The 23,369-nt window shown below is 47.7% G+C and overlaps 3 pseudogenes; all 3 read left to right on the forward strand.

Moving 5' to 3' along the window:
• The first annotated feature begins 9,216 nt into the window (after positions 1-9,216).
• On the forward strand, positions 9,217-9,336 carry LOC143958991 (5S ribosomal RNA; annotated as a pseudogene).
• Positions 9,337-9,445: 109 nt separating this feature from the next.
• Positions 9,446-9,574, forward strand: LOC143958969 (5S ribosomal RNA; annotated as a pseudogene).
• Positions 9,575-9,683: 109 nt separating this feature from the next.
• LOC143958980 (5S ribosomal RNA) lies at positions 9,684-9,802 on the forward strand (annotated as a pseudogene).
• The last annotated feature ends 13,567 nt before the right edge of the window (positions 9,803-23,369 follow it).

The following is a 23,369-nucleotide window of genomic DNA, read 5'->3' on the forward strand; positions in this document are numbered from 1 at the left end:
TGTCACGGTGCTGCTGTCAGCGCTGTATGTCACGGTGCTGCTGTCAGCGCTGTATGTCACGGTGCTGCTGTCAGCGCTGTATGTCACGGTGCTGCTGTCAGCGCTGTATGTCACGGTGCTGCTGTCAGCGCTGTATGTCACGGTGCTGCTGTCAGCGCTGTATGTCACGGTGCTGCTGTCAGCGCTGTATGTCACGGTGCTGCTGTCAGCGCTGTATGTCACGGTGCTGCTGTCAGCGCTGTATGTCACGGTGCTGCTGTCAGTGCTCTGTATTACGGTGCTGCTGTCAGATGCCTCTATCACGGTGCATGTGTCATTCCGGTATGTCACGCTGCTGGTGATCATCTCCTGCACCCTCTTCTTTGCCTACCCTGGTCCCTGACCTTCCCTCTCCTCCATTGCCTTCATTAACTCCATAGTCCTGAATTGTTAGAACAATTTCCCAAATAAAATAAAAATGCTTGTAGTTATCGATCCCAAATTCACCTCATACATGTATTATGTCATTGTCCAGATGGTGGGACTACGTTTTACCCCCTAATAATTACCACGTGGCCGCAAATTCGACATGAAGGTTTGCAAAGTTCGCCTCCCATTGAAGTCAATGGGGCCCGCGGCGAACGGTCGGTTTCGCGAACGTTTGGGTCCGTTCGCATTTCGCGTTCGCGAAACGTCCCGTCGGAAGTTCGTCCATCACTACCAATGAGCCCAAGGTAACATTGGAAAGGCAAGCCGCCATGGTCCCGATTAAACTCAAGCAATTCGAGGCTGACAGGTGGGAGAGAGATCTGACGTGGACCATCTTCTGAACAATCGCCTTCACCTTCTGGGGAGGGAGGCGCACTGTACCAGCCTTGGTATTGAATAGAGCACCCAGGTAAATCATCACCTGAGTTGGGGTTAGGAGGCTCTTCTCTGTATTTACTAACCATCCAAACTCTCTCAGAGTCCTCAGAAGAATCTCCTTGTAGTCCCGTAGCTGGGCTTGATCAGACGCTAGCAGTAGAATGTCATCCAAAAAGTGAAAGACTCGAAGGTGCCAGGGCTGAAATTAGAACTTTTGAGAATATCCTTGGTGATGTGCATAGGCCAAAAGGCAGGCATTGAAACTGGAGATGTGTTGAGCCTATTGCCACTCTCAAAAATCTTTGGAACGCTGGTAACACGGGAACATGGAAATAAGCATCTTGCAAGTCTACCGATAGCAAGCAGTCTCCTGGTTGGACCATCTGGATGATCGTCTGCAAGGATTCCATCTTGAACGAGTCGAGCTGTATGAAACGATTTAACCTCTTCAGATCCACCACTGGTCTCCACTCTCCACTCTTCTTGGGGATGAGGAAGAGAGGAGAATAGAATCCCATGAATCTCTCGGAGGGAGGGACCGGTAAAACTGCCTGTTGTACTACAAGAAGGTGAAGATATTTCTGCAGAGATTCCGCTTTCTGCTGTGAAGTTGGACTTTTTGTTAGAACTAACGAGTCTTGTGGGGGCACATCTTGGAAGGTCCAAAAATGGGTAAAACGGACTGTAGAGACCACCCACGGATCTTCGCAACGACTGCCCGATACCTCCGCAAACCTCTTCAACCTGGCTGCAGTGGCCTTTTGTCAAAAGGATTTTGTCCCCTCCTGAGTATTGGAGAGGCTTCTCTATTTGCCTTTAAAAACGTGGCCTGAGTACTCCTCCAATTCTTTTTGGGGTCTCTGCCTTGTCTAAAGTTGGAGAAATTCCTATTCCTGGAAGCTTGGAATTTTGTTGATACCACGTGTGAATGCCTCACCCTTCTATCCTGGGGAAGTAGCCCCAACTTCCCTCCTGTCACTCTCGATTGCCTTTTCCAGTCTTTCTCCAAAGAGTGCCTTCCCATCAAAAGGGATTTTGCACCAGTTTTGTTTTGATGCTGCGTCGGCTGCCCATGGCTTTTATAATGTTGTCCTTTGGTACATCTTCTCGGATAACTACTTCAATGTTTTCTGTCCAAACTTTAATGGCATTAGACACCAAGGCTAAAGCCACAGCCAGTCTACATGCTCCTCCAGCCAACTGATAGGCTTTTTTCAAATCCATCTATACGCCTGTCCAGAGGATCTTTAAAAGGAGGCCGAATCCTCCATAGGTAGGGTGATGTTCTTGGTTAAACGCACCACTGCTGCATCAACTACTGGAGGTGTATCCAGGAAGGCTGTATCTGACTTGGCCAGCGGGTACAACTTCTGGAGTCTATTTAGGGAGAAGCGTTTATCCGTCCTCTTCCATTCCCCTTCTATTAAATCCTTTAATTCTTCTAGAAAGGGAAAAAAATTAATTTCATTTTCAGAAATGGAAAAAAGGTTTTTGTCTTTTTAGGAGGCTCTTCCACCTCTTCCCAGCAGATAGCTGGTTTAACCGCCAAGACAAAAGGTTGTACTAATGAAAAATTAAACCCCGAGGGTTCTGATTCATCTGAGGAATCCTCCGACTCGGCACTGTTCCCAGCAGATAAGGGAGGCGGGGTTGAAGAAGTGCCTGCTGGGTCCGCGGATGATTGACCCTGGTTAGTCATTTCTGACGTTTGACCCCTAAGCGTGTCTTGCAGGGAGGGAGGTGTATGAATTAGCTCTGCTAATGAGTCTTTAACCACTTAACAACCAGCCCATAACCGAATGACGGCTACAGGGCGGTTGATTAACTCTGGGAGGCCGTCATATGACGTCCTCCCAGAATTCCGCTCTGGGGCGCGCACTCGAGAGCATCCTTGACTGCCGGGTCCACGTGATCGCTCCATCAAATGACGGAGTGATCACTTGTAAACAAACCGATCGGTACAGCGGAGGGGGAAGAGATCGGTGTCAGCAGCGCTGTGGGCTGCATCTGCAGTGCCCACATCGCTGCTCATCGAAAATTAACCCCATCATACCCTGCCATTACTCTGCAATACTCTGCTTCAATACTCTACAATACTCTGCTGCAATACTCTGCAATACCCTGCAACAACACTCTGCAATGCTCTGCGACACCCGCCAATACCCTGCAACACCCGCCAATACCCTGCAACACCCTGCAATGCTCTGCAACACCCTGCAATGATCTGCAATGCTCTGCAACACCCGCCAATACTCTGCAACACTCTGCAATGCTCTGCAACACCCGCCAATACCCTGCAACACTCTGCAACACCCTGCAATACCCTGCAACACCCTGCAACAACACTCTGCAATACCCTGCAACAACACTCTGCAATGCTCTGCAACACCGGCCAATACCCTGCAACACCCGCCAATATCCTGCAACACTCTGCAATACCCTGCAACACCCGCCAATACCCTGCAACACTCTGCAATGCTCTGCAACACTCTGCAATGCTCTGCAACACCCGCCAATACCCTGCAACACCCGCCAATACCCTGCAACACCCGCCAATACCCTGCAACACTCTGCAATACCCTGCAACACTCTGCAATACCCTGCAACACTCTGCAATGTTCTGCAACACCCGCCAATACCCTGCAACACTCTGCAATGTTCTGCAACACCCGCCAATACCCTGCAACACTCTGCAATACTCTGCAACACCCGCCAATACCCTACAACACTCTGCAATGTTCTGCAACACCCGCCAATACCCTGCAACACTCGGCAATACTCTGCAACACCCGCCAATACCCTACAACATTCTGCAATGCTCTGCAACACCCACCAATACCCTGCAATGCTCTGCAATGCAATACTCTGCAACGCCATACTCTGAGATATCCAGTCATACTCTGAGATATCCAGTCATACTCTGAGATACCCAGCCATACTCAGAGATACCCAGCCATACTCAGAGATACCCAGCCATACTCAGAGATACCCAGCCATACTCAGAGATACCCAGCCATAGTCGGTGATACCCATAGACACCCCCCCTCCCGCCGCCCTCTGGTGCTTCTACCGACTCGCCAATACGATCAAAGCCAGAATCTTTTTTTTTTTTCAGGCTTCCCAGCCTAGAGGTGAGATGCGGGGTCTTATTGACCCCATATCTCACTGTAAAGAGGACCTGTCATGCCATATTCCTATTACAAGGGATGTTTACATTCCTTGTAATAGGAATAAAAGTGATCAAAAAATTTTTTTTTGGGGAAAAAAAGTCAAACTAAAATAAATAAAGTAAAATGAACAATAACATTTTTTTTTTTTTTAAAGCGCCCCTGTCCCCATGTGCTCGCATGCAGAAGCGAACGCATACATAAGTCCCGCCCACATATGAAAACGGTGTTCAAACCACACATGTGAGGTATCGCTGCGAACGTTAGAGCGAGAGCAATAATTCTAGCCCTAGACCTCCTCTGTAACTCAAAACATATAACCAGTAAAAAAAAATTAAATCATCGTCTAAAGTAAGTGAAGGGTACACATTTTTTCTTAATTTTATACATTTATTTTTCTTTAACCACTTGCTTACTGGGCACTTAAACCCCCCTCAGTCCCAGACCAATTTTCAGCTTTCAGCGCTGATGCACTTTGAATGACAATTGCGCAGGCATACAACACTGTACCCAAATGAAATTTTTATCATTTTTTTCCCACAAATAGAGCTTTCTTTTGGTGGTATTTAGTTACAGCTCGGAGTTTTACTTTTTGCTAAACAAACAAAAAAAGATGCAAAAAAAAAATAAAAAAATCATGTTTTAATAGTTTGTTATAAAATTTTGCAAACGGGTAATTTTTCTCCTTCATTGAAGTGCGCTGATTAGGCGGCACTGATGGCTGCATTGGTGGGCACTGATGGGCTGCATTGGTGGGCACTGATGGGCTGCATTGGTGGGCATTGATAGGATGCATTGGTGGGCACTGATAGGATGCATTGGTGGGCACTGATAGGCTGCACTGGTGGGCACTGATAGGCATAGTTAAGGCGGCACTAATAGGCACAGATAAGGCGGCACCGATGGGCACAGATAAGGCGGCACTGATGGGCAAAGATGGGCACAGATAAGATGGCATGGATGGGTGGCACGGATAAGTGGCACGGATGGGTGGCACGGATGGGCACTGATAGGTACCACTGATAGATGGGACTGATGGGCACTGATAGGTGGCACTGATAGGTGGCTCTGATAGGTGGCACTGATGGGCGGCACTGGGGTGCAGCACCTTTGAGGCACATTGTGGGCACATTGTGGGCACTGTGGGTGGCACTGTTGGTGGCACTGCTGGATGGCACTGCGGGTGGCACTGTGGGCACTATGGGTACTGCTGGGTGGCACTGCTGGGGGGCACTTTTATTCAGGATGGCACTGCGGTGGGCAGGTGGGCACTGGCAGGGGGCAGGTGGTCAGCTGTATTGCTGGCCGTGATCGGGACTAATGTCCCGATCATGGCCGCCGGTGATCGGCTTTTTTTTTCTCTCCTCGCGCTGTCAGCGCGAGGAGGAATAATAGCCGATTACCGGCTCCGTTCTATCACATGATCAGCTGTCATTGGCTGACAGCTGATCACGTGATAAGGGGTCGGGATCGACCCCTTACACGGATCGGTGATCAGGCGAGTCTCACGGAGCCGAGAGCCGCTCGTACCCGGGACGACGTCAATAGACGTAGTCCCGGAAAAGTAGATCCGCGCTAATGCCGTCATTTGGCAATAGCGCGGATCCCAAGTGGTTAAAGATGCATTTAGCTTTTAACTCCAGGGCACGTTAATCCCATTGGTGGTCAATGGGCAGCATGTCTCCCCTGGGTGGTCAATGATGGGCAGCATGTCTCCCCTTGGTGGTCAATGATGGGCAGCATGTCTCCCTTTGGTCAATGATGGGCAGCACGTCTCCCCTTGGTGGTCAATGATGGGCAGCACATCTCCCCTTGGTGGTCAATGATGGGCAGCACGTCTCCCCTTGGTGCTCAATGATGGGCAGCACGTCTCCCCTTGGTGGTCAATGAGGATTCACTATTGAGTTGGCCCACCCTTTTGCAGCTACAACAGCTTCAATTCTTCTGGGCAGGCTGACCACAAGGTTTAGGTGTGTGTCTTTGGGAATGTTTGAGCATTCTTCCAGGAAGAGCATTTGTGAAGTCAGGCACTGATGTGGACGAGTAGGCTTGGCTCAGGATTCTCTGCTCTAATTCATCCCAAAGGTGTTCTATTGGGTTGAGGTCAAGAATCTGTCCAGCCCAGTAAAGCTCCTCCACCCCAAACTCGCTCATCCATGTCTTTTATGGATTATGCTTTGTACACTGGTGCACAGTCATGTTGGAACAGAAAGGGGCCTTCCTCAAACTTCCCACAAAGTTGAGAGCATGAAATTGTCCAACATTTCTTGGTATGCTGACACCTTAAGTGTTGCCTTCACTGGAATTTAGGGGCCAAGCCCAACCCCTGAAAAACAACACCACACCATAATCCCCCTCCACCAAGTGATTTGGACCAGTGCACAAAGCAAGATCCATAAAGACATGGATGAGCGTGTTTGGGGTGGAGGAACGTGACTGGAATGCAGAGTCCTGACCTCAACCCAATAGAACACCTTTGGGGTGAAATAGAGTGAAGGCTGCGAGATGGGCCTTTCTCGTCCAACATCAGTGCCTGACCTCACAAATGTACTATTGGAAGAATGGTCAAATATTCCCATAGACACACTCCTAAACCTTGTAGACAGCCTTCCCAGAATAGTTGAAGCTGTTATAACTGCAAAGAGTGTGGCAACTAAATATTGAACCCTATGGACGAAGACTGATATTCCATTAAAGTTCGTGTGTAAAGGCAGGTGTCCCAATACTTTTGACAATATTGTGTATGCGGAAGGGGGCACTCTGCCACACTCTGATGCAAGGGGGAGATACTCTGCTATAAAGTGGGACTCTGATGTAAGGTGTTGTGGGTGATGCAATGGGCTTTGGGGCAATTCGATGTTCTGGGGAGATGCGATTGGGCGATGGGATTCGATGTGTTGGGGGCGAAGCGATTCGATGTGCTGGGGGCGATGTGATGTGCTGAGGGCGATTTGATGTTCTGGGGATATGTGATGCGATTGGGCGATGGGATTCTAGGTGTTGGGGTGAAGCGATTCGATGTGCTGATGCAATTCGATGTGTTGGGGGTAATGCAATGTGCTTTGGGCGATGCAATGTGCTGGGGGTGATTCAATGTGCTGGGGAGATGCGATTCGATGTGCTGGGGGAGATGCAATTCGATGTGCTGGGGGTGATGCGATTCGATGTGCTGGTGGAGATGCGATTCTGTGTGCTGGGAGCAATGTGATGCGATGTGCTGGGGGCGATGCGATGTGCTGGGGCGATGCGATTCGATGTGATGTGCTGGGGGTGATGCGATTTGATGTGTTGCGGGTGATGCAATGTACTTTGGGAGATGCGATGCGCTGGGGGTGATTCAATGTGCTGGGGAGATGTGATTCGATGTGCTGGGGAGATGTGATTCGATGTGCTGGGGGAGATGCAATTCGATGTGATGCCATGTGCTGGGGGGCGATGCGATGTGCTGGGGTGATGCGATTCTATGTGATGTGCTGGGGGCGATTCGATGTTCTGGGGAGATGTGATGCGATTGGGCGATGGGATTCGAGGTGTTGGGATGAAGCGATTCAATGTGCTGATGCGATTAGATGTGTTGGGGGTGATGCAATGTGCTTTGGGCGATGCAATGTGCTTTGGGGGATGCGTTGTGCTGGGGGTGATTCAATGTGCTGGGGGAGTTGCGATTCGATGTGCTGGGGGAGATGCGATTCTATGTGCTGGGGGAGATGCGATTCTATGTGCTGGGGGCAATGCGATGTGCTGGGGCGATGTGATGTGCTGTGGGCGATGCGATTTGATGTGTTGCGGGTGATGCAATGTGCTTTGGGGAGAGTCGATGTTCTGGGGAGATGCGATTGGGCGATGGGATTCGATGTGTTTTGGAGCGAAGCGATTCGATGTGCTGATGCGATTCGATGTTTTGGGGGTGATGCAATGTGCTTTGGGCGATGCGATGTGCTGGGGAGATGCGATTCGATGTGCTGGGGCCAATGTGATGTGCTGGGGCCAATGTGATGTGCTGGGGGCGATTCGATGTGCAGGGGTGATGCAATGTGCTGGGGGTTATGCAATTCGATGTTCTAGGGAGATGCGATTCGATGTGCTGGGGCGATGCGATGTGCTTGGGTAATGCGTTTCGATGCAATGTGGTGGGGCAAAGCGATTTGATGTGCTGATGTGATTCGATGTGTTGGGGGTGATGCAATGTGCTTTGGGCGATTTGATGCGCTGGGGCGATTTGATGTGCTGGGGGGGATGCAATGCGCGGGGGAGATGCGATTCGATTTGCTGGGGAGATGTGATGTGCTGGGGGCGATGAGATGTGCTGGGGCTATGCGATTCGATGTGCTGATGCAATTTGAAGTGCTGGGGGTGATGCAATGTGCTGGGGTGATGCGATTTGATTTTCTGGGGGAGATCCGATTTGATGTGCTGGGAGCGATTCAATGCGATGTGCTTGGGTGATGCGATTCGATGCGATGTGCTGGGGCGATGCGATGTGCTGGGGCGATGCGATGTGCTGGGGCGATGCGATGTGCTTGGGCAATTCGTTTTGATGCTATGTGGTGGGGCAAAGCGATTTGATGTGCTGATGTGATTCGATGTTTTGGGGGTGATGCAATGTGCTTTGGGCGATTTGATGTGCTGGGGCGATTAGATGTGCTGGGAGATGCAATGTGCTGGGGGAGATGCGATTCGATTTGCTGGGGCGATGCGATTCGATGTGATGATGCAATTCGAAGTGTTGGGGGTGATGCAATGTGCTGGGGTGATGTGATTCGATGTTCTGGGGGAGATGCGGATCGATGTGCTGGGGCGATTCAATGCGATGTGCTTGGGTGATGTGATTCGATGTTCTGATGCGATTTGATGTGTTGGGGTGATGCAATGTGCTTTGGGCGATGCGATGTGCATTCTAAGGAAAGAGCAAGATCCAAAAGGCATCGGTCAGCTAGCCCTCCCAGGCAGGTAAAGATGGTAAAGAGGGAATGTAGGGAGTGATGAACAGATAAACTGACAGCAACTGATGACAGCATCAGAAACCTGTTTCGCTAAACCTTTAAATTCTAATGTACTTTCATCAGCTAAAACATCTACAAATTCCATATTACTTTTCTACTCACCAAATATAAAACTCGTCAGTTTTCCCGCTGTCCACCGTCTTTCAACTTCTGTATATCTGAAATTCTCCGGTCTTTCACAATCAATCGATCGAATTTTCTTCTAGGTTCAATATCACCCTGAATGCGCACGATCTCGTCTGATCTCGGATGCTAAGCAGGGTCGGGCCTGCTTAGTGCTTGGATGGGAGACCTCCTGGGAATACCAGGTGCCGTAGGCTTTTTTTAAATATGTTGTTAGTGTAGACGACCTGTTTTATTTTTCTGCTTGTTTGCCAAGGTTGATCATCTTGACGTTTGTCAAGAGGGTTGAGAGTGGCCAGCAAGATCGCCTATGGCTACATCACCCTGAATGCTCCCGATCTTATCTTATCTCGTCTGATCTCGAATGCTAAGCAGTGTCGGGCCTGGTTAGTACCTGGATGGAAGACCGCTTGGGAATACCAGGTGCCGTAGGCTTTTTTTTTAATATGTTGTTGGTGTCGACAACCTGTTATATTTTTCTACTGATTTGCAGAAATGACCATCTTGGCGTTTGTCAAGAGGGTTGAGAGTGGCCAGCAAGGTCGCCTGCAGCCACATCACCCTGAATGCTCTTGATCTTGTCTGATCTCGGATGCAAAGCAGGGTCGGGCTTGGTTAGTACCTGGATGGGAGACCGCCTGGGAATAACAGGTGCCATAGGCTTTTTTGTAATATGTTGTTTGTGTAGACGACCAGATTTAATTTTTCTGCTTGTTTGCTGAGGTGATCATCTTGACGTTTGTCAAGAGGGTTGAGAGTGGACAAAAGTGATCAGATTTTTTTTTTTTAAAGGGACAATGCAAAAAAAGAAAAAAAAAGATTTTTTTTTAAAGCACCCCCCTCCCATCTTCGCATGCTTGCGCAGCAAAGAAAACGCTTACGTAAGTCACACCTCATATATAAATGGTGTTCAAATCACACATAAGGTATTGCCACAAACTAGATCTCCTCTGTAACTTTAACCTGGTAACCGTTACATTATTTTTAAAAGCGCTGTCTATGGAGATTTATTAAGTTCCTTAGTTTGTCGTCATTCCAGTAATGTTCACAAGCATGACATTGACATTAACTATCTATTTACTTGGCATAACATCATCTTTTACATTATAGAAAAAAATTTGGCTAACTTTATGGGGTTTTTTTTTCATAAAAGTGTATTTTTCCCCCCAAAAATGTGTTTGAAAGAGCACTGCGCAAATATCATGAGACAAAAAAAATGATTTCAACGATCACCAATTTATTCGCTAGGGTCTATGCTAAAAAAAAAAAAAATATATATATATATATATATATATATATATATATATATATATATATATATATATATATATATATATATATATATATATATATATATATATATATATATATATAGTAGGTGCCGCCATTTTCCTATAGGAGCGAGAGAGCGGCGATAATGTCTCGGGGGCATACCAGGCCCTTAGGTCCGGTAGGAATTTTAAGGGGAATCCCCTACGCCAAAAAAAGGCATGGGGTCCCCCTCAAAATCCATACCAGACCCCTATCCGAGCACGCAGCCCGGCCGGTCAGGAAAGGGGGTGGGGACGAACGAGCGCCCCCCCCCCCCCCTCCTGAACCATACCAGGCTCAACATGGGGGGTGCCTTGGGGAAGGGGGGGCGGCACGGCGCGGCCCCCGCACCCCAAAGCACCTTGTACCCATGTTGATGAGGACAAGGGCCTCTTCCCGACAACCCTGGCCGTTGGTTGTCGGGGTCTGCGGGCGGGGGGCTTATCGGAATCTGGGAGCCCCCTTTAATAAGGGGGCCCCCGGATAGCGTCCCCCCACCCTATGTGAATGAGTATGGGGTGCAATGTACTTTTAAGATCAGCCTAACTTCCTTATCCTTTGGATTACAAATTATAAAGGACCATCATAGCTAGCAGAAGAAAAGAAGATTAAAGAATGTTTACTATTAACAAGATCTTGCAACTAGCTATTAAAGTAGGGGGAGCTCCCTTGTGGTTTCACCTTGTAAAATTGTTGTTTTGCATTCATTGTTCTGTCATTTTACGTTAGGATGACAGTACAATTATTCTAACCACCTGTTTATCATAATTACAGTAAAGTATATTTATGGTTAAGTACTTCAATTGTGTGGAGTATTGTTTTCTCTCAGCAGGTGGAGCCATCGGGTGTCCTGGTAATAATACAGGTATATTATATTGTATTGTGGCGTTACCTCTCACCATTTCATTACACATTCATATTGCACCACAGCTGTGTCAAGGGGACTGAGTCAAGTCAAGGGGGGTTCATTAGCAAAGTGCAGGTGCAAATAAAACCAGCAGCTCCTTCAGGGGTTAGTGCTACATGGTAATGGGGGGAAAAAAAATCAAGCCATTTTTGTTCAACCCACTGGTTGAGCACAAAGAAACATTCTGATGTATGGACTGAGCTTACATGAAAGAAGAACTTAATTAAAACCAGCAACAGTTTAGACAATAAACACCTTGGTCAGGTCTATGTACAGTATATCTATGCATATTGTATAGAGTACAGGGATTAAGAGCAAGCAATAAACAAAACAGAGTACAGCAGTAAGGATAACTGCCACATTCACAACAGGGTTCTCCTTTACATCCATGTCTCTAAAGTCCCACCCAGTAGTGCACCTCAACCCTATATATTGTGGACCTATACCAGTCCTTAAGGATTAGCAGACTGTACCTCACTCAACCCTATATATTGTAGTACGCTATACCTTACCAGTCCTTAGAAGGACCTTTGTGGAACTAGTAGGTTGTGATTAGCAGACTGTACTTCAGTCCCTATACTCATATAAAGGACTGCTGCAGAATAGGGCAGCAGTCAGCAGTAGTGCACCTCAACCCTATATATTGTGGACCTATACCAGTCCTTAAGGATTAGCAGACTGTACCTCACTCAACCCTATATACTGTAGTACGCTATACCTTACCAGTCCTTAGAAGGACCTTTGTGCAGTGAATCTGGGATCGATAACTACAAGCATTCTTTTTTTATATGTGAAAATCTGACAATTCAGGACTCTTGAGACAATGGAGGCGAGGGAAGGTCAGGGTAGGCAAAGAAGAGGGTGCAGGAGATGATCACCAGCACCGTGATATAGAGCACTGACACCTGCACCGTGATAGAGCGATATGACACCAGCACCGTGACATAAAAAAAGAATGCTTGTAGTTGTCGATCCCAGATTCACCTCATACATGTGTTATGTCACGGTGCTGGTGTCATATCGCTCTATCACGGTGCAGGTGTCAGTGCTCTATATCACGGTGCTGGTGATCATCTCCTGCACCCTCTTCTTTGCCTACCCTGACCTTCCCTCGCCTCCATTGTCTCAAGAGTCCTGAATTGTCAGAATTTCACATATAAAAAAAGAATGCTTGTAGTTGTCGATCCCAGATTCACCTCATACATGTGTTATATGTGAAATTCTGACAATTCAGGACTCTTGAGACAATGGAGGCGAGGGAAGGTCAGGGTAGGCAAAGAAGAGGTGCAGGAGATGATCACCAGCACCGTGATATAGAGCACTGACACCAGCACCGAGATAGAGAGCACTAACAGCAGCACTGATACCAGCAACTTGCTGCTGGGCCCCAAAAATAGGACACCGCTCAACCTCTTCAAACAGGAGGGTACGGGCATATAGTACGGTGTGCTTTTTAGGTTGTGATTAGCAGACTGTACCTTACTGAACCCTATATACTGTAGTACACTATACCATACCAGTCCTTATAAGGACCTTTGTGGAACTAGTAGGTTGTGATTAGTAGACTGTACCTCAGTCCCTATACTCATAAAGGACTGCTGAAGAATAGGGCAGCAGTCAGCAGTAGTGCACCTCAACCCTATATATTGTGGACCTATACCAGTCCTTAAGGATTAGCAGACTGTACCTCACTCAACCTTATATACTGTATTACGCTATACCTTACCAGTCCTTAGAAGGACCTTTGTGCAAATAGTAGGTTGTGATTAGCAGACTGTACCTCAGTCCCTATACTCATAAAGGACTACTGCAGCAGAAGGGCAGCAGTCAAGTATAATATTCTTTCTATATTTGGAAGAAAAAATATTATACGTGTATAAGCCTATTACCATACCAGTCCTGAAAAGATCCTTTGTGGACCTAATAGTAACAGCTACTGATTAAACTGACTGTTCCTCACTGCCACACACAGCTTCCTGCCTGTCCCTATTTAAACTGACAAAACACAGGCTCCTGCAACAATAACTTGAATAGCACTCAAAACTATATCCTTTACTACTTTACCATACCAGTCCTGAAAAGGACTTTTGTGGACCTAATAGTAACAGCTAATGATTAAACTGACTGTCCCTGCTGCACACAGCGTCCTGTCCCTCTCTCAGCCCTGACAAAAGACAATCTGCAGCAACAATGACTTGAATAGCAGTGCCTCAAACCTATATCCGTGCCACCCATCCGTGCCATCTTATCTGTGCCCATCTTTGCCCATCAGTGCCTCCTTATCTGTGCCCATCAGTACTGCCTTATCTGTGCCTATCGGTGCCACTTTATCTGTGCCTATTAGTGCCGCCTTAACTATGCATATCAGTGCCCACCAGTGCAGCCTATCAGTGCCCACCAGTGCTGCCTCATCAGTGCACTTCAATGAAGGAGAAAAATTACCTGTTTGCAAAATTTTATAACAAACTATTAAACATGATTTTTATTTTTTTTTGCATCTTTTTTTGTTTGTTTAGCAAAAAATAAAACTCCCAGCTGTAATTAAATACCACCAAGAGAAAGCTCTTTTTGTGGGAAAAAAATGATAAAAATTTCATTTGGGTACGGTGTTGTATGACCGCACAATTGTCATTCAAAGTGCATCAGCGCTGAAAGCTGAAAATTGGTCTGGGCAGGAGGGGGGTTTAAGTGCCCAGTAAGCAAGTGGTTAAAGTGGTGCTCAGGCCAAAATTACACTTTTTAAATAAAAATACCCCTATAATACACAAGCTTAATGTATTCAGTAAAGTTTAATGGTTAATACAGCATTTTGAAAGTTTATAAACTAGCAGCAGACTGTGGCCATCTTAAGTGTGGGCATCTGAAGCCAGACCGTATTTCTTCCTGGATTTCAGCCTTGCAGATCTCGCACATGCTCAATGCTGCACAAGCAGTGTAATAAGTTTCAGGTCAGGTTTCCATGGCAACGGCAGTGTTAGAGGAAGTTGCCACCCATATCTATGCAAACCCCTCCTCCCTCCAGGAACCAGTAAATATACTGCATGTACAAGGAATATTATTCAGGAAACACACAATATATATACATCGTGTTCTGTACATATATACACACACATATCTACACTCAGTTGATACTTTTTTCTGTACTGCTTTTCATTTAAAAAGAAAAAAAAATAATTAAAAAAATAATAATCTCAGCAACACAATTCATTTATGCATCTAGACGTATTGAAGACGACTTTATGAAGTTCAAACTGTGCATATTAATTTTGAAAAATGGTGCTTGTGTTTTGGTGTTAGGCCCCTTTCACACGGGATGGATCAGTAATGATCCACCCCGTGATGATCCGCTTGCTCTGCGGGGATCGCTCTGTTGTCCCCGCTGAGCCGGAGGATAACAGGGCGGTCCCAGCACACTGTGCAGGGACCGCCCTGTCAGCTCTCCGCTCTCCTCTACGGGGGATCGGATGAGCACGGACCGTCTGTCCGTGTTCATCCGATCCGCTCTGCAGACGGATAGAAAAATAGGATTTTCCTCCGTCTGCAGAATCGGACAATTGCGGAGGCGAAAGATATCGGGTGTTTGCGGATGTTCATCCGCCGACACCCGCTATCCCATAGGAATGCATGTATGTCCGTACTTCATCCGCAAACGGATGGATGAAATACGCACATAATGTCCGCATGTGTGAATGGGGCCTTAGATGGGATGGTGGGAGTATTTAAAAAAACTGCTTATTTACAACTATTTGCACAAACAACTTTCTCTATGTTACATAGATAATCGGGTTAAAAATAAGAAAATATTCCCCCAGCACATCGCATCGCCCCCCTCCCAGTAAAATCGCATCGCCCCAGCACATTGCATCACAACGCCCCCAGCACATCAAATCGCATCTCCCCCAACACTTCTCATCGCATCGCCCAAAGCACATTGCATCACCCCCGACACATCAAATCACATCAGAACATCGAATCGCCTGAGATCACCTGGTAGTGCAAGGGAAATGGGACGTCCCTGTGGCGGGAGTAGTCTCCAATGTCTTAGAGCTGCGAGCAGTGTACTTAGCTCTGCTGAGTCTAAAATAACATCTATGGCAGAAACAAGTGCTATTGCGGCTAGACAACAGAGCAGCAGTTTCATATATATAACGGCAGGGGTGAACGCACAGCATCACATTATTAAAGGAAGTAGAGCCCATTATGTTATGGGCGGAAAGAAATTTGTTGGATTTAAAGGCAGTTTACCTTCCGGGCCGTTTGAACCAGCAGGCGGATCGCCTATCACGTTGTTTTCCAGACAGCAACGAGTGGGCAGTGCACCCATCAGAGTTTAGTTGGATCATGAGTCTGCAGAAGCCACTAGAAATAGATCTCTTTGCTTCTCCAATGAATGTGAAGCTGCCGAGATTTCCATCCCGTCTGCCTCATCCCCGTGCAGAAGCAGTAGATGCCCTCTCGAGTCCGTGGCGATGCGAGACCGCATATGCGTTTCCCCCCAGACCCTTGATCGCAAAGTTTTTAATCAGATTATCGATGGAGCCAGTCAGAGTGATAGCTATTCTGCCGTACTGGCCGAAGAGGCCGTGGTTCCCTTGGGCAGTGAACCTCAGCGTAGTCCCCGCCGGTCAAGATCCCAGTGTTCCCGCAGCTTCTCTCACAGGGGAAATTGGTGCACCCAGCTCCTCACCAACTGAATCTACATCTTTGGATCTTGAGCGGCAGAATTTCATTAGGATTCTCAGTGGTGGTGATTTCTACTCTCCTAAAGGCTAGGAAACCTTCCACGAACTTTATCTATTCTAAAATATGGAATACATTTAAAACATTTGCAGAAAGTAAGCAGTGTGACCCCACCACTCCGTCCACCTCAGTAGTTTTGGAGTTTCTGCACAATGGTTTAGATCTGCGGCTCAGTTTAACCAGTAGAGACCCGCGCTATAGCCAAATGACGGCAACAGCGCGGACCTCCTTTGCCAGGACGATGTCTATTGACGTCGTCCCATGCACGAGCGGCCTGCGCGCCCCCTGAGGGGCACGCGTGGCGCGCTCTGTGATCGGCGAGTCTACGAGACTCGTCTGATCACGGATCCGAGCAAGGGGTCGATCCCGACCTCTTACCACGTGATCAGCTGTCAGCCAATGACAGCTGATCATGTGATACAACGAAGCCGGTAATCGGCTATCTTTCCTCCTCGCGCTGACAGCGCGAGGAGAAAAAAAAGAGCCGATCACCGGCGGCCGCGATCGGGACATCAGTCCCGATCACGGCCAGCTTACCAGTACCCACCTGCCCCCTGCCAGTGCCACCTCTGTAATAAAAAAGTGCCCCCCATCAGTGCCCATAGTGCCACCCAGCAGTGCCCATAGTGCCACCCAGTAGTGCCCACAGTGCCACACATCAGTGCCCACAGTGCCACCCATCAGTGCCCACAATCTGCCTCAACAACGGTGCTGCACTTCAGTGCCACATATCCGTGCCCATCAGTGTCACCCATCAGTGCCACCTATCAGTGCCACTTATCAGTGCCCATCAGTCCCATATATCAGTGGTACCTATTAGTGCCACAGATCTGTGCCCATCTTTGCCCATCAGTGCCGCCTTATCTGTGCCCATCAGTACTGCCTTATCTGTGCCTATCGGTGCCACTTTATCTGTGCCTATTAGTGCCGCCTTAACTATGCCTATCAGTGCCCACCAGTGCAGCCTATCAGTGCCCACCAGTGCCGCCTCATCAGTGCACTTCAATGAAGGAGAAAAATGACCTGTTTGCAAAATTTTATAACAAACTATTAAACATGATTATTTTTTTTTGCATCTTTTTTTGGTTTGTTTAGTAAAAAATAAAACTCCCAGCTGTAATTAAATACCACCAAAAGAAAGCTCTATTTGTGGGAAAAAAATGATAAAAATTTCATTTGGGTATGGTGTTGTATGACCGCGCAATTGTCATTCAAAGTGCATCAGCGCTGAAAGCTGAAAATTGGTCTGGGCAGGAGGGGGGTTTAAGTGCCCAGTAAGCAAGTGGTTAAAGTGGTGCTCAGGCCAAAATTACACTTTTTAAATAAAAATACCCCTATAATACACAAGCTTAATGTATTCAGTAAAGTTGGTCTGTAAACTAAGGTCTGTTTTGTTAGGTTATTACAGCATTTTGAAAGTTTATAAACTAGCAGCAGACTGTGACCATCTGAAGTGTGGGCATCTGAAGCCAGACTGTATTTCTTCCTGGATTTCAGCCTTGCAGATCTCGCACATGCTCAATGCTGCACAAGCAGTGTAATAAGTTTCAGGTCAGGTTTCCATGGCAACGGCAGTGTTAGAGGAAGTTGCCACACATATCTATGCAAACCCCTCCTCCCTCCAGGAACCAGTAAATATACTGCATGTACAAGGAATATTATTCAAGAAACACACACACACACACTATATATATATCATGTTCTGTACATATATACACACACATATCTACACTCAGCTGATACTTTTTTCTGTACAGCTTTTCATTTAAAAAGAAAAAAAAAATAATTAAAAAAATAATAATCTCAGCAACACAATTCATTTATGCATCTAGACGTATTGAAGACGACTTTATGAAGTTCAAACTGTGCATATTAATTTTGAAAAATTGTGCTTGTGTTTTGGTGTTAGGCCACTTTCACACGGGATGGATCAGTAATGATCCGCCCCGTGATGATCCGCTTACTCAGCGGGGATCGCTCTGTTGTCCCTGCTGAGCCGGAGGATAACAGGGCGGTCCCAGCACACTGTGCATGGACCGCCCTGTCAGCTCTCCGCTCTCCTCTATGGGGGATCGTCTGTCCGTGTTCATCCAAACCGCTCTGCAGACAAATAGAAAAATAGGATTTTCCTCCGTCTGCAGAATCGGACAATTGCGGAGGCGGACGATATCGGGTGTTTGCGGATGTTTATCTGCCGACACCCGCTATCCTATAGGAATGCATGTATGTCCGTACTTCATCCGCAAACGGATGGATGAAATACGCACATAATGTCCGCATGTGTGAATGGGGCCTTAGATGGGATGGTGGGAGTATTTAAAAAAACTGCTTATTTACAACTATTTGCACAAACAACTTTCTCTATGTTACATAGATAATCGGGTTAAAAATAAGAAAATATTCCCCCAGCACATCGCATCGCCCCCCTCCCGGTAAAATCGCATCCCCCCAGCACATTGCATCACAACGCCCCCAGCACATCGAATCGCATCTCCCCCAACACTTCTCATCGCATCGCCCAAAGCACATTGCATCACCCCCGACACATCAAATCACATCAGAACATCGAATCGCCTGAGATCACCTGGCAGTGCAAGGGAAATGGGACGTCCCTGTGGCGGGGGTAGTCTCCAACGTCTTAGAGCTGCGAGCAGTGTACTTGGCTCTGCTGAGTCTAAAAGAACATCTACGGCAGAAACAAGTGCTATTGCGGCTAGACAACAGAGCAGCAGTTTCATATATATAACGGCAGGGGTGAACGCACAGCATCACATTATTAAAGGAAGTAGAGCCCATTATGTTATGGGCAGAAAGAAATTTGTTGGATTTAAAGGCAGTTTACCTTCCGGGCCGTTTGAATCAGCAGGCGGATCGCCTATCAAGTTGTTTTCCAGACAGCAACGAGTGGGCAGTGCACCCATCAGAGTTCAGTTGGATCATGAGTCTGCAGAAGCCACCAGAAATAGATCTCTTTGCTTCTCCAATGAATGCGAAGCTGCCGAGATTTCCATCCCGTCTGCCTCATCCCCGTGCAGAAGCAGTAGATGCCCTCTCGAGTCCGTGGCGATGCGAGACCGCGTATGCGTTTCCCCCCAGACCCTTGATCGCAAAGTTTTTAATCAGATTATCGATGGAGCCAGTCAGAGTGATCGCTATTCTGCCGTACTGGCCGAAGAGGCCGTGTTTCCCTTGGGCAGTGAACCTCAGCGTGTTGTATGACCGCGCAATTGTCATTCAACGTGCATCAGCGCTGAAAGCTTGAAAATTGGTCTGGGCAGGAGGGGGGTTTAAGTGCCTAGTAAGCAAGTGGTTAAAGTGGTGCTCCGGCCAAAATTACACTTTTTAAATAAAAATAACCCTATAATACACAAGCTTAATAATGTATTCAGTAAAGTTGGTCTGTAAACTAAGGTCCGTTTTGTTAGGTTAATACAGCATTTTGAAAGTTTATAAACTAGCAGCAGACTGTGGCCATCTTTAGTGTGGGCATCTGAAGCCAGACTGTATTTCTTCTTGGATTTCAGCCTTGCAGATCTCGCACATGCTCAATGCTGCACAAGCGGTGTAATAAGTTTCAGGTCAGGTTTCCATGGCAACGGCAGTGTTAGAGGAAGTTGCCACCCATATCTATGCAAACCCCTCCTCCCTCCAGGAACCAGTAAATATACTGCATGTACAAGGAATATTATTCAAGAAACACACACTATATATACATCGTGTTCTGTACATATATACACACACATATCTACACTCAGTTGATACATTTTTCTGTACAGCTTTTCATTTAAAAAGAAAAAAAAATAATTAAAAAAATAATAATCTCAGAAACACAATTCATTTATGCATCTAGACGTATTGAAGACGACTTTATGAAGTTCAAACTGTGCATATTAATTTTGAAAAATGGTGCTTGTGTTTTGGTGTTAGGCCCCTTTCACACGGGATGGATCAGTAATGATCCGCCCCGTGATGATCCGCTTGCTCTGCGGGGATCGCTCTGTTGTCCCCGCTGAGCCGGAGGATAACAGGGCGGTCCCAGCACACTGTGCAGGGACCGCCCTGTCAGCTCTCCGCTCTCCTCTACGGGGGATCGGATGAGAACGGACCGTCTGTCCGTGTTCATCCGATCCGCTCTGCAGACGGATAGAAAAATAGGATTTTCCTCCGTCTGCAGAATCGGACAATTGCGGAGGCGGACGATATCGGGTGTTTGCGGATGTTCATCCGCCGACACCCGCTATCCCATAGGAATGCATGTATGTCCGTACTTCATCCGTAAACGGATGGATGAAATACGCACATAATGTCCGCATGTGTGAATGGGGCCTTAGATGGGATGGTGGGAGTATTTAAAAAAAAAAAACTGCTTATTTACAACTATTTGCACAAACAACTTTCTCTATGTTACATAGATAATCGGGTTAAAAATAAGAAAATATTCCCCCAGCACATCGATCCCCCTCCCCGTAAAATCGCATCGCCCCAGCACATTGCATCACAACGCCCCCAGCACATCGAATCGCATCTCCCCCAACACTTCTCATCGCGTCGCCCAAAGCACATTGCATCACCCCCGACACATCAAATCGGATCAGAACATCGAAACGCGTCGCCCCCAACAGATCGCATCCAATCGCATCACCCAAGCACATCGCATTGAATCGCCCCAGCACATTGAATCGCATCTCCCCCAGAACATCGAATCGCATCACCCCCAGCACATTGCATCACCCCCAACACTTCGAATTGCATCAGCACATCGAATCGCATCGCCCCAGCACATCTCATCACCCCAGCAAATCGAATCGCATCACCCCCATCACATTGCATCTCCCCCAGCACATTGCATCACCCCCAGCGCATCGAAATGCCCAAAGCACATTGCATCACCTACAACACATCGAATCGCATCAGCACATCGAATCGCTTCGCCCCACCATATCGCATAGAAATGCATAGCCCAAGCACATCGCATCGCCTCAGCACATCGCATCGCCTCAGCACATCGAATCGCATCTCCCCAGAACATCGAATCGCATCTCCCCCAGCACATCGAATCGCCCCCAGCACATTGCATCACCCCAACACATCAAATCGCATCAGAACATCGAATCGCGCCGCCCCCAACACATCGTATCAAATCACATCACCCAAGCACATCGCATTGAATCGCCCCAGCACATCAAATTGCATCTCCCCAGAACATCGAATCACATCACCCCAGCACATTGTATCACCCCCAACACTTCGAATTGCATCATCACATCGAATTGCATTGCCCCAGCAAATCGAAACGCATCTCCCCCAGCACATTGCATCTCCCAGCACATCGAATCGCCCCAGCACATTCGAATCGCCCAAAGCACATTGCATTACCCCCAAAACATCGAATCACATCAGCACATCAAATCGGTTGGCCCCACCACATAGCATCAAAACGCATTGCCCAAGCACATCGCATCGCCCCAGCACATCAAATCGCATCACCCATCGCATCGAATCGCATCACCCAAGCACATCGCATTGAATCGCCCCAGCACATCGAATCGCATCTCCCCCAAAACATCGAATCGCATCACCCCAGCACATTGCATCACCCCCAACACTTCGAATTGCATCAGCACATCGAATCGCATAGCCCCAGCACATCTCATCGCCCCCAGCACATCACATCTCCCCAGCAAATCGAATCGCATCTCCCCCAGCACATTGCATCTTTCCCAGCACATCGAATCGCCCCAGCACATCAATTCGCCCTAAGCACATTGCATCACCCCCAACACATCGAATCACATCAGCACATCGAATTGCCTTGCCACACCACATCGCATTGAAACGCATCACCCCAGCACATCGCATCGCCCCAGCACATCGAATCGCATCTCCCCAGAACTTCGAAACGCATAACCCCCAGCACATCGCATCTCCCCAAAACACATTGCATCACCCGCAACACATCAAATCGCATCGCCCCCACAGCACATCACATTGAATCACATCGCCCCAGCACATCGCATCGCCCCCAGCATATCACATCACATTGCCCCCAGCACATAGAATTGCATCTCCCCAGCACATAGAATCACATCTCCCCCAGCAAATCGAATCGCAACTCCCCCAGCACATTGAATCACCCCCAGCACAACGCATCGCCCAAAGCACATTGCATCGCCCAAAGCACATTGCATCACCCCCAACACATCGAATCGCATCAGCACATCGAATCGCTTCACCCCAACACCTCGAATCCCATCGCCCAAACGCAGAACATCGAATCGCCCCCAGCACATCACATCGAATCGCATCACCCCAGCACATCGCATCGCCCCCAGCACATGTCATCACATCGAATTGCATCTCCCCCCAGCACATCGAATCGCATCTCCCCAGCACATCGAATCACCCCCAGCGCATCGCATCTCCCAAAGTACATTGCATCACCCGCAACACATCGAATCGCATCGCCCCCAGCACATCAAATCGAATCGCATCGCCCCAGCACATCACATTGCTCCCAGCACATAGAATCGCATCTCCCCCAGCACATCGAATCGCTTCACCCCCAGCACATCGAATTGCATCTCCCCCAGCACATCGAATCACATCTCCCCAGCACATCGAATCACCCCCAGCACATCGCAACGCCCATAGCACATTGCATCACCCCCAACACATCGAATTGCATCAGCACATCGAATCGCTTCACCCCAACACCTAGAATCCCATCGCCCAATCGCATCACATATCCCCAGAACATCGAATCGCCCCCAGCACATCACATCGCATCGCCCCCAGCACATCGCAGCACATCGCATCACATCGAATCGCATCAGCACATCGAATCGCTTCGCCCCAACACATTGAATCCCATCGCCCAATCACATCTCCCCAGAACATCGAATCGCCCCAAAGCCCATTGCATCACCCACAACACCTTACATCAGAGTCCCACTTTATAGCAGAGTATCGCCCCCTTGCATCAGAGTGTGGCAGAGTGCCCCCTTCCACATACACTATATTGTCAAAAGTATTGGGACACCTGCCTTTACACACGAACACACATAAACTTTAATGGAATATCAGTCTTCATCCATAGGGTTCAATATTTAGTTGCCACACTCTTTGCAGTTATAACAGCTTCAACTATTCTGGGAAGGCTGTCTACAAGGTTTAGGAGTGTGTCTATGGGAATATTTGACCATTCTTCCAATAGTACATTTGTGAGGTCAGGCACTGATGTTGGACGAGAAAGGCCCATCTCGCAGCCTTCAC

The sequence above is a fragment of the Lithobates pipiens genome, unplaced genomic scaffold (genome assembly GCF_037356315.1).
Source record: "Lithobates pipiens isolate NorthernLeopardFrog02 unplaced genomic scaffold, aLitPip1_a1.2 Scaffold_66, whole genome shotgun sequence".
Lineage (NCBI taxonomy): Eukaryota > Metazoa > Chordata > Amphibia > Anura > Ranidae > Lithobates > Lithobates pipiens.